Source organism: Myotis nattereri, assembly GCF_964212035.1.
Source record: "Myotis nattereri genome assembly, chromosome: 3".
In the NCBI taxonomy this organism is placed as follows: Eukaryota; Metazoa; Chordata; class Mammalia; order Chiroptera; family Vespertilionidae; genus Myotis; species Myotis nattereri.
The window spans coordinates 121,988,010-122,000,128 of record NC_138077.1 but is presented as its reverse complement, the minus strand read 5'-3'; the positions used below and the strand labels follow the sequence as shown (position 1 = coordinate 122,000,128).

The following is a 12,119-nucleotide window of genomic DNA, read 5'->3' as shown; positions in this document are numbered from 1 at the left end:
TTCACCCCTATGTTCATAGCAGCAGAATTTACAGTAGCTAAGATTTGAAAACAGCCTAGGTTCCCATCATCAAACAAGTGGATTAAAAAAAACTGTGGTACATCTACACAATGGAATACTATGCTGCTATAAAAAAGAAGGAATTCTTACCATTTGCAACAGCATGGGTGGACCTGGAGAGCATTATGCTAAATGAAATAAGCCAGTCAAAGAAAGACAAATATCACATGATTTCATTCATATGTGGAATCTAAGAAATAACATATATTGATGAACAAAAATAGACCCAGAGACATAGATGCATCCAACAGACTGTTAAACCTCAGAGGGAAGGTAGGGGATGAGGGAAAGAGACCAACCAATGAACTTAAATGGGTATATGCAGAACCCATAGATACAGACAATAGGGTGATAAAGGTCTGGGGTGGGGTCAGGGGTAGGGTGGGAGAGGTCAATGGGGAGTTAGGGGGACATATGTAATACTTTCAACAATAAATATTTTTTAATTAATTGATTAAGACATGCTATGATTCTACTTTTAATTGGTACTTTATTCATTCAGTGAGGCCTCTCTGGGTGCCACGTGCTATGTCAGGTCTGGGGATAAATAAGGTCTGACCACTGAAGAAGGGTTGTTTTTCCTGATTGTGTAGAGAAAGTAGCTGACTGGACGCTGAAACACTGAGGAGGGCATGTGAGGGTACCCTCACCAGCGCTTACTTTAATAGTCATTTTAAACACAACCTCTTCACCAGGGATTTATCAGCCAATTGACAAAACTAAAAGTATTGTTATTATTACAGTAATAATAAAATTTAAAGAACATCATGGATAATAGTTTGATCTAGGGAATAGAATCAGGTGATGTCTACAATGGATCAAGTGAACAGGTGGCAGGACCTCTAGCAGCCTAACCTGCACGATGTGCTCACACAACCAAACATCTTGGGCCAGCTCTCCCAGTGGCTTTCTGTGCTAAAGAATGCAATCAGCACTTCCTTAGTGCTGGTAAGATGCAGATGAATACATTTATATGTAAATACAGTGGATACTTCTTATTTGCGGTTCACCAAATTAGCCCAGACTGAGCCCAGGACCCCAGGAGAAGAGCAGGGTTGGCTTCCTTCAAGCCTTTGATCACAATACTTTTGTCAATAGATCTTCACATAACCTTGTTTTATGTGTATTTCTGTTTAAAGATACCGTTTTAATATAAATACTGATTGTTGATTCATGAACATTGAACTTGTGACTGACAGCACTATAACTCATGCCTGAATGAACTGCATTTAACACAGGTATTTTCTCCTTGAGGCACATCACAACCTTCTTGCCCTTAGGAACAATAGACAGCACTCAGCTTGGAGCTATATTAAACAGCAAAACACCAATAAAAAAACAAGAATGCAAAAATGGGGCACTAACTAGACTAGACCATGAACAGGCCTCTTGTTGACAGTGTGAGAGCTGAACCAAGGAGGCAGAGCATATCTTGCTCACCTCACCTCACCTGGGACCATGTGCATCAGGTGACAGAGTTTTTGCTGCTCTGTGCCAGTCTGTGAATGATCATAAAAGTCCTATGTGTTGATTTGAGGGTTACAAGTAAATTTTAGCGAGTAGATGAATTCATGATTACAGAATAACAAGTAAAAAGCATCAATTGTATATAAAGAAGCCTGTTAAGACATTTTTAAATGATGAAAATGTTCAAACATACACAAAAGTAGAGAGATCATTACCTTCTTTTTATCTGAATCACTTTTTTCTAAATTGCTTCTGTGGCCTAAATATTTGAGGAGATGAAAGTTGTGCTTTCCCTTTTCAGGTAAGAAAGATTAACACATAGCCTATCTGGCTGATAGGCCTATGGCCTGCTGTTTATACAGTTGAGTTATTTGATAATCAGTATGAACCAAAACCATACTACACATGTCATAATGAACAAACAGGAGTGATGATGAAGAAGAACTTGTTGTGTCATAAATACATTTAAAAAATTAAGTCTTTTACTTGGAAAAACAAGGATTAATGGGTAAAAATAAATTTTACTTATCAAAGGTATGTGAATTTTATTTCACATAAATTAGAGTCCTAAATGAGCCTAAAGTGAACAGCATCCACCAGCTGATGATGAAGCAGCAACTATCCATGTTTGAAAAGTGTTTTGATGGACTCTAGACAATCTAACAATACCATGGAAAACTGACCTAAAAAGTTGGCCCAAGGCAGTGTCCTGGTTGGAAATGTCAGATGTGAACCCAAGAATGGGCTAGATGGATGTGAAGTTACTGCTTTGAGAAATTTATAATTTTAAACAGACACCTCTTTACCCAGGAGTTCACATTTCCAACCGCCAAAATGAAAAGAAAATTATACTAATGATGATTAAATCCAAATTGATAAGGAAAAAAAAGAACAAGAAATCCTTCTTTTTGGGCAAATAAGTATTCTTTTTCTCTGTTTCACATTTACCTATTTTTAGATGTGATGTAAAATGCCACAGCATTGTAAGTACTCCTACCATAATCTTAAAGGTAATTTCTAAACAGTTTTGTTTTCAATCACACATTCCTGAAATGAATACAGAAATGGAAACATCTGTCACATGCATGTGAATTTCAGCCCTTAGCAAATTTCAGACACTAACACATCCTTAGCCAAAGACCATGTTGATTACCTTTTCCTCTTCTGTGCATGCCACTCTCCATAGCAAGAAAATGTATCACAGCATATCATTTGCCCCAAACCAATTTTTCCAAGTTTCATGATTATCATCTCCCTATTTCTGGAACAGAACAGTCATGCACAGTTTGCCAACAGTAATTCAGACTTAGGCTGCTAGTCACTTCCTAGACAAGGCTGTCTTGACAACCAATACCTGTTTTCCTGACATTTCAATCTGTATAATGAGATGTTGCTGCCCTGTCATGTGGATAGATGTTTCAGTAGGATGCAAGAGAGAATGGTCTATACGCAGCCTCAATTATCTACCCCTGACTAGTCAGGAAAGACAGAAGTAATTGGGATAATGGATTTGTGGAGGGGGAAAACATTAAATTTAGGAAGCCAGGAACTAATTAGGAGACTTGCCACATGTTAAAATCCATCTCTCAAAGGCACCACGATGGGGGATGTGTGGGGAGGATATTAGGGAATAAGGAGGCCAGGATCAAATGAGAGTGGCTAGCTTTATCCTTTCTCAGCCCAGTGAGCTTGTGACTTCAGCAAGGAATCAGCTGAAGATTAAATATCTCTTCTCAAAAATCAGTAATAGTTAGGTAATAACAACTTGACTCATTCAACTGGGTTAATTTGCTTACTGATATTTTTATCTTTGTTTGGGAAGCTGCAATATCCAAAGAATTAATGTCTTATTTAAAAATTTAATATCAGCTGATAACAACTAATGAAATTGAAGCAGTAATCAAAAAACTTCCAGCAAACAAAAGTCCTGAAGTGGATAGATTTACAGACAATTTTTACCAAACATTCAAAGAAGAATTGATACCTATCCTCTTCAAACTATTCTAAAACATTCAAGAGGAGGGATGATTTCCAAGCTCTTTTTACGAGGCCAGAATTATCCTAATCACAAAACCAGATAAAAACACTACCAAAAAAAGAATATTACAGGCCAATATCCCTGATGAACATAGATGCTAAAATCCTCAACAAAATATTAGCAAACTGGATCCAGCAATACATTTGAAAGATCATACACCATGACCAAGTAGGATTTATTCTGGGGATGCAAAGCTGGTTTCCTATATAATAAAAGCCTAATATGCAAATTGCCCCCTCAACCAGGAGTTCAACTGGGAGTTTGACCCAGAGTTCAACCAGGGGGTGGGACCAGCCAGCCAACTGCCCACAGCCCCTCCCTCCAGCCAACCCTGCCCCAGCCAGTGGCAGCAGCAGGCAGCTGGGGGAAGGGAGGCCCCAGCTGGCAGCTGGCAGCCGCTAGGGACCCTACCCATGCACGAATTTGTGCACTAGAACTCTAGTAATATTAATAAATCAATAAATGTGATACTTCACATAAACAAATGAAGGATAAAAGTCACATGGTTGTATCAATTGACACAGAAAAAGCATTCAACAAAATCCAGCACAAAATTTTTATAAAAACTCTCAGCAAAGTGGGAATAGAAGGATTATATTACACGATAATAAAGGCCCTATATGACAAACCGATAGCCAACATCATACTCAATGGGCAAAAACTAAAAGCATTTCCCTTAAGAACAGGAATAAGACAGGATGTCCACTTTCACCACCCAGTCAACATAGTACTGTAAGTCCTAGCCACAGTAATCAGACAAAAAGGAAAAATAAAAGGCATCCAAATTGGAAACAACCCAAGAGCCCATTAGTAGATGAGTGGATAGCAAAGCTGTGGTACATTTAAACAATGAAATACTATGCAGCTGTAAAAAAAGAATATTTTATCCTTTGAGTCAGCATGCATAAACCTAGAGATTATTATGTTAAGCAAAATAAGCCAGTTAGAGAAAGACAAATATCACATGATCTCACTTATATGTGGAGACTAATGAACACAATAAACTGATGAACAAAACAGGTCCAGAGACATGGAAGTATGGCACTAACTGACAGATCTCAGAGGGAAAGGGGGCAGAGAGTAGGAAGAGATTAACCAAAGCACGTATATGCATATGCGCATAGACAATGGACACAGACATTGAAGGCCTGGGGTAGGGCAGGAGCCAGGTATAGGGAAGCTAAGGCAGGAAAGTGGGGGACATCTGTAATCCTCTCAACAATAAAAATAAAATTTATAAAACTGAATATCAACTTCTTCAATTCGGGAAATTTTTTTCTACAAAAATTAGATATATCGGGAGAACCAAGATGGCAGCATAGGTTAACGCCGGAGTTTGCTGCTTTGAACAACTACTTCAAAAGTGAAACCAAAAAACGGAAGGGACATCACCCAGAACCACAGGAACGCTGGCTGAGTGGAAGTCCTACAACTAGGAGGAAAGAGAAACCCATACGGACACTCAGAGGAGGCGCAGTGCTGAAGTCAAATTCTGAGGTGCGGAGTGCGCAGAGCAGGCTGGCTGCGGAGGGCGCGGTTGGCGTTTTCAATCGGGAGGGAGTCACAGACTCTGAGCTCCAGATACAGGCGAGTCTTTAGGGACCCAGACTCAAACGGGAGAAGCGGGACTGTCTGGCTTCGGTCAGAGCGAGTGCAGCTTTCTCTCCGAGGTTTGCAGCCATTGCTGGGACTCAGAGAGGCAGAGCCCCTGGGGACAGGACTGAGAGCCACCATAACTGCTCTCTCCGGCTCACCCTATTGATCCTGTGCGGCCAGCCCCACCCAAGCCCTGCACAGAGGCATTTGCCAGATAGCCTCAGGCAAAGGCTAGATTAGCACCTCCCTAGAGGACAGAAGTTCTCTCACTGCAGACACAGCTGATTCTCATAGCCACTTGGCCTGGAGGTCAAACCCTCCCTGGTATTAGCTACAACAATCAAGGTTTAACTATAAGACTGCACACAAAGACCACTAGGGGTGCACCGAGGAAGCATAACAAAATGCGGAGACAAAGAAACAGGACAAAATTGTCAATGGAAGATATAGAGTTCAGAACCACACTTTTAAGGTCTCTCAAGAACTGTTTAGAAGCCGCCGATAAACTTAATGAGATCTACAAGAAAACTAATGAGACCCTCGATCTTATATTGGGGAACCACCTAGAAATTAAGCTTACACGGACTGAAATAACGAATATTATACAGACTCCCGACAGCAGACCAGAGGAGCACAAGAATCAAGTCAATGATTTGAAATGCGAGGAAGAAAAAACACCCAACCAGAAAAGCAAAATGAAAAAAGAATCCAAAAATGCGAGGATAGCGTAAGGAGCCTCTGGGACAGCTTCAAGCGTACCAACATCAGAATTATAGGGGTGCCAGAAGATGAGAGAGAGCAAGATATTGAAAACCTATTTGAAGAAATAATGACAGAAAACTTCCCCCACCTGGTGAAAGAAATGGACTTACAGGTCCAAGAAGTGCGGAGAACCCCAAACAAAAGGAATCCAAAGAGGACCACACCAAGACACATCATAATTAAAATGCCAAGAGCAAAAGATAAAGAGAGAATCTTAAAAAACAGCAAGAGAAAGAAACTCAGTTACCTACAAGGGAGTATCCATACGACTGTCAGCTGATTTCTCAACAGAAACTTTGCAGGCCAGAAGGGAATGGCAAGAAATATTCAAAGTGATGAATACCAAGAACCTACAACCAAGATTACTTTATCCAGCAAAGCTATCATTCAGAATTGAAGGTCAGATAAAGAGCTTCACAGATAAGGAAAAGCTAAAGGAGTTCATCACCACCAAACCAGTATTATATGAAATGCTGAAAGGTATCCTTTAAGAAGAGGAAGAGGAAGAAAAAGGTAAAGATACAAATTATGAACAACAAATATGCATCTATCAACAAGTGAATCTAAGAATCAAGTGAATAAATAATCTGATGAACAGAATGAACTGGTGATTATAATAGAATCAGGGACATAGAAAGGGAATGGACTGACTATTCTTGGGGGGGGGAAAGAGGTGGGGGAGATGCGGGAAGAGACTGGACAAAAATCGTGCACCTATGGATGAGGACAGTGGGTGGGGAGTGAGGGCAGAGGGTGGGGCAGGAACTGGGAGGAGGGGAGTTATGGGGGGGAAAAAAGAGGAACAAATGTAATAATCTGAACAATAAAGATTTAATTAAAGAAAATTAGATATATCTTTTTATGTATAATTACTCAATATTATTGATGCTGAAAAAAATTAGTGAAATAGAAGGAGTTTTTTACCCAAAGAGAAATATTATCATGATATTCTCTCCCCCAACTTATCTCCTTGACATTCCTTATTCATTATAAATCAAAGATAATGCATATATTATATATTAATTAAAATTTGGGAGAGCCAGTTGCCAGTGTGTGTGTGTGTGTGTGTGTGTGTGTGTGTATTAGAACCCTATTTACTCCACTAGTAAATTCCTTATTGATTCCTTGACACAACTCAACCATTCACATATGTAGACATATACACATATATAGGATGTGTATATACCCATGTATTTTTGTCATGTAGACAAAATCTAGGCTTTGTCAATTTGATTTGCTTGTCCTGAAGATTCAAGGGCCACCAGCTTGGTTATACTGCTCAGGCTTTCCACTGCCTACAGTTATTGAGAAAGCTATTCTTACTGGTTCCATGTTTGGAAAGGGAAGCAAGATACTATAATTTGAGTTCAACAGAGCATGAGCAGAACATATGTACATTATCCAGAGTTTAGGAAGGGCATTTGGCCAGGAGAAGCACATGCAAAGACAGGGAACTCTTTCTACTTACCTGGTACTTTTCTGGGCCTTTTCCTCCCTCCTTTTGACCTTAGTTAGTTTTCCTTGATGGAGCTTACCTGCCTTATTCCAGCACAGCTGATTAAGAAGCATGAGAGGGAAGATTCACTTGGTCACTCCTTCATTTATTCCTTTATTCAAATAGCATTCTTGAGGACCTACTATGTGTCAGACAAAATAGACATAAACCTTGCCTTCATGACTCCTACAACTCAATAGGGGAGATAGACATTAAACAAATATTATAATCAATTAATTGATAAGCCATCATTGCAATAAGCACAGAGCACTGGTAGAATAACATATTGGGTATCCTGTAGCTCTTTCCCATGCTAAATCCTAAAGCCCTCTTAGCACCCAAGATATAAAACATTCTAGTGTAAATTGCTGTGATACTGGAGAAAGAATAAAAAACTCAGAGTGACTGGGGGCTGCTTACAACTGTATTGCTTTTTCCAATATCTAAGGTCAAAATATAACATTCTAGCCTGCTTTAGAACTCTGTCCTTTCACTGAATTAATTGGTAATACTGTTTTACGTATCTGTAGTGAGTTTTAAAGGACTTTCACACATGGAGTTAGTTGCTTTACAGTCTCCTTTTTATTTTTTGGAACAAAGTGGAATAATCACTACTTAATTAATTATCCATTTGATCTTTAAAAACATTCTGTGGTATAGATAGAGCCTATTTTTATAAGTTCTTTTATTTATATTTAGTTAATTATTATAGACTAGAGGCCAAATACACAAGTTGATGCACGGTGGGGTCCCTCCCAGCCGAACGAGGCCCTCTCGTCCAGTCCCAATTAGGGTGGCGAGGGGGAGGGACCGCAGGAGGTTGGCTGTGGGATCACACTGACCACCAGGGGCAGCTCCTGCATTTAGCATCTGCCCCCTGGTGGTCAGTGCGCATCATAGCTACCAGTCAGTCATTCAGTCGTCCCATCATAAAGGTCACTTAGGCTTTTATATATATATACTAGAGGCCTGGTGCATGAAATTCGTGCACTGGGGATGGGTGGGGGGTCCCTTAGCCCAGCATGTGCCCTCTCGCAGTCCGGAACCCCTCCCTCCTTACTGCCCACCTGCTTGCTGCTTCCTACAACTCGGCTTGCTGCTCCTTAGTGCTGCCGCGAAGGCCTTGGGTCTGCTGGGTGCCGGGCCTGCGGGTTTGTGTCTCTGATTCCCCCAGCAGCCCCAGCACCTTGATGGCGGGGCTTGGGGCTGCAGGTCTTTGATCAGGGCCCCAGTAGCCCCAGCACCAAGGTGGTGGGCCTTGGGGCTGCTGGGTACAGGCCCCCCGCTGCGTGTTTGTGTCTTCTATCAGGCCCCCAGCAGCTCCAGCAGCCCCAGCACCGCCTAAATAACTTAAGGGAAACTTTATTTAGTCTTCTTTTAAAAGCAACCTAGTTTAAAAATGAGTTGCAGTTAAGAGAGAACAAAGAACATGGTACCTAAGAGTGAGATAGATAGACAGACAGAGGAGAGGCTGGGCACTGGTCAGGGGCTTACATGCCCACTGTTCTCCACCTGGGAAATGATGTAAAATCGGTTTCTTTAGTTTTCTGCTCAATGGTCTTCTCCAGTGAGTGGAGTGGCATCTGCTCGCTTCTCCCTGGGGCCTGGCTTGGGGGTCGCCTTGGGGTCTGGCTGCGCTCCAGCAGGATCCGCACAGGCCTGCCTGCTCCGCCTGGCCCTGTCCACACATTGCTTCCTCCGAGTCTTCCTTGGGCACAGCCCCGGTCCATCACCTCCTCCTGTGTCTCCCACCGCCAGGGCCGATAAAGAGGCCCACAGGGAGTTCAGGTCTGCAGGGAGCTGGTCCTCTGCTTTCAGAACCTTCGGGATCTCCTCTTGCAATTGTTCCCTTCCATGACCTTCCTTCCCTACCTCTGGAATCTTCCCGGAGCACCGCATGCCTGCCCTCCAGTAGAAGGCTGTCTTTGTGTGACTTTCAGGGCAGCCTTCAGGGCCTGGTGGCCGCACTGCGGTCCTTCCACGTTGGGCGCCGGGCCTGAGGCCCGGCCGGGAAGGCGGGCAGCTCCCCAGAAAGACACGCTGCACCAGGCACACATGCGCCCACCCTGGACCGTGCCCTCCAAGCATGGCGGCTCCACACTGTGCTCAGGGCCTGGGAGTTAAGCATCAGGGTGGTCCTGATGCGCCGGTGGCTGTGGCAGCCAAGCAGAGTTCTGACAGGCTGCGGCTGGGGGCTGGGGACGCCCCCTGGGTGGCGGCTCCTGCCAGCAGCTGCAGGAGGCTGGCCTCAGATTTGGACTTGAGCAGGTGGGGCAGGCGGGGCAGCAGCTGGACAGGGTGGCGGTGGCGGAGGAGGGGAAAGGGCGTGGGTGAAGGGGCCTGTGGTAAATCTAGGGGCCGGGGTGCTGGCTCCACCACAGGGGCTGGGGTCGCAAAGTCTTGCAAGGAGGTGGAGGAGAGGGTGCCATAGGCGGAGTCCATGGAGCAGGAGCTGCCCTCCCCGGGGCCCAGGGCCAGCAGCTCACTGGTCAGTGTGACAGATGAGGCGGTGGTACTGAGGGACATCTCGTCCGATTGGGCGCTGAAGGGGCCGCCCTCGAACTCCGTAGAGGAGAGCGTCTCCCCGGGCTCCAGCACCACCAAGGCCAGGGTCTCCTTGGAGCTGTCCGAGGCGCAGTGCTGGGTGTCCAGGCTGTTGTTGCTTTTGCGCAGGATGGTGGGGAAGCTGGCGGCAGAAGTACTACTCTCCCCACCCTCCTCTTCCTCCTCATCTTCCTCCTCGTCCTCCTGCTCCTCCTCCTCCTCCTCCTCCAGGCTCTGTAGGTGCTGCTGGCTGCCCGCGTGCTCCTACGCATGCAGCTGCTGCAACTGGTTCTGGGCATTGTAAATGGAGTCCCCCCAGCCCCGGCACAGAGCCTGCCCGCTGGCCTGGAACGTGTAGGCTCCCATGGCGCTGTGGAACTCGTTCAGGTAGATGAGGAGGAAGGAGCCAGGGTCCCGCAGCTCCCGGCACACGATCTTGTCCACCAGCAGTGGTGGCCTGATGACCTTGGTCCTCTCAGCCTTCCTCACTGCCTTGGTCACTAAGAGTAGGTCCGTGAAGAGGAAGCAGTACACATCCATCTTGCTGTCCTTTCCCTCCTTCATCCTCAGGCTGCCCTCCAACATCAGCTGACGCGTCTCCTCTGGGGAGACACCAGGGATGGACACGGCCAGGTCCAGGTGCAGAAATTCCTTCAGGAGCTTGTCCACCTCGTCGTTGCTACCCTCCACCACCTCGTAGGCGTCCATGCAGCTCACCACGGCGGCCAGCTACTGCCGCTCCTGTTGCTGCCGCATGCACGCGTTCACGTGGTGGATGAAGCGCTCCACGGAGCTGATCATGGTGATGACGGCCTCTTTGGCACGTGGCTCGTCCCTCTTCCTCAGCACCGACTTGAGCAGCAGCGGGTACTTGGTGAGCCGCTGGTGGGGCTTGGCGAGCATGTCGCTCAGCTTCAGCCACTGGCACTGCTGGTGCTTCTCGGCCCACGTCACCTAGGCCGGGAAGAGGTTGTTGTCGCGCAGCAGGCTGCGCATGTACTCCATGCAGCCCTCCTCCTCCATGCAGTACCGGATGTAGGGCTTGAAGAGGGAGCAGAACATCTTGAAGCCTTTGAGGAGGTCCCGGGCTGCAGCAGCCCCCGCGTGCGCAGCTCCTTCTCCACCATCGGCGCCATCACGCTGTCCCACAGCCCGCGGTGCAGACGCGTGATCTTGGGGATGTTGCTGAACAGGAGCGGGTCTTGGAGGTGTCGGGACTCCTCCCCAGGGCGACCCTTTACCCAGGAGTCCCCGCCGCTCCATTCACCCCCTCGGCCAGTGGGGAGCGCCCTCGGTGGGTCCGCTGCTCTGGGCGCTGGGGAGGAGGAGACCGAGGTGGGCGAGGCCCTGAAGCAGGAGGAGGCCCCTGAAGGCAGGCGGCTCCCCAGCACTTCCCGCTGCACCAGGCCCATGTGCCCCGCCCCTACCCGTGCCCTCCTGGCCTGTGGGGCTCCATGCTGCACTCAGGGCCTGGGCAGCGCTCCAGGAGCTGGGCATGGAGGTGTCTGGACTCCTCCCCAGAGCGACCCTTCACCCTGGCGTACCCAATGCTCCAGTCACCCCTTCGTCCAGCAGGGAGCGCCCTCGGTGGGTCCTCTGCTCTGGGAGCTGGGGAGGAGGAGGCTGGCGGAGGGCGAGGCCCTAAAGCAGGAGGAAGCCTTGGAAGGCAGGCAAGGAGCCCAGGACTCAAGGCACTCCCGCTGCCACCCCGCATCCCGCTGGGGCTTGCACCCAGGAGTGCCATGGCTGCGGCAGGGCTACTGGCTGGGCTTGGAAGTGAGTCCTCCACGAACAGTCCCAGCGGCCTGCCTGGTGTGGGCGGGGATTCCGGGTCACCTTGAGGGAGGCTCTGGCCTTTCTCTGCTCCTCTCCTGGTGGAGTGGTGGGACTCCAGCACTGAGGTCAGAGGAGCTGCCTTCCAGCCCCCAGGCCGCTTCTCAGAGTCAGAAGTTTCCTCATTGGCCTCTGCCTAGGACAGGACCTCTGCACCCCCAGGGTGCATAAACACACAGGGCTTTCATCAGGCTCTGCTGATCCCCAGGCAGTGAGGCCTCTCTGCTCTGTGGCTTCAGGGCTGTTTCGCTTCGCTCCACAGCTTGGAGCCTGAGTATGTAAATTAATTGCCATCTTTTAGCTTCTATAATTGAAACATTGTAT

The 12,119-nt window shown here is 46.8% G+C and overlaps 1 pseudogene across 1 annotated transcript; it reads right to left on the bottom strand.

Annotated features, from left to right (window-relative positions):
* Positions 1-9,545: 9,545 nt before the first annotated feature.
* Positions 9,546-11,149, bottom strand: LOC308515471 (pleckstrin homology domain-containing family G member 5-like; annotated as a pseudogene). The gene has a single exon. The product of its transcript is annotated as a pleckstrin homology domain-containing family G member 5-like (transcript).
* Positions 11,150-12,119: the final 970 nt, after the last annotated feature.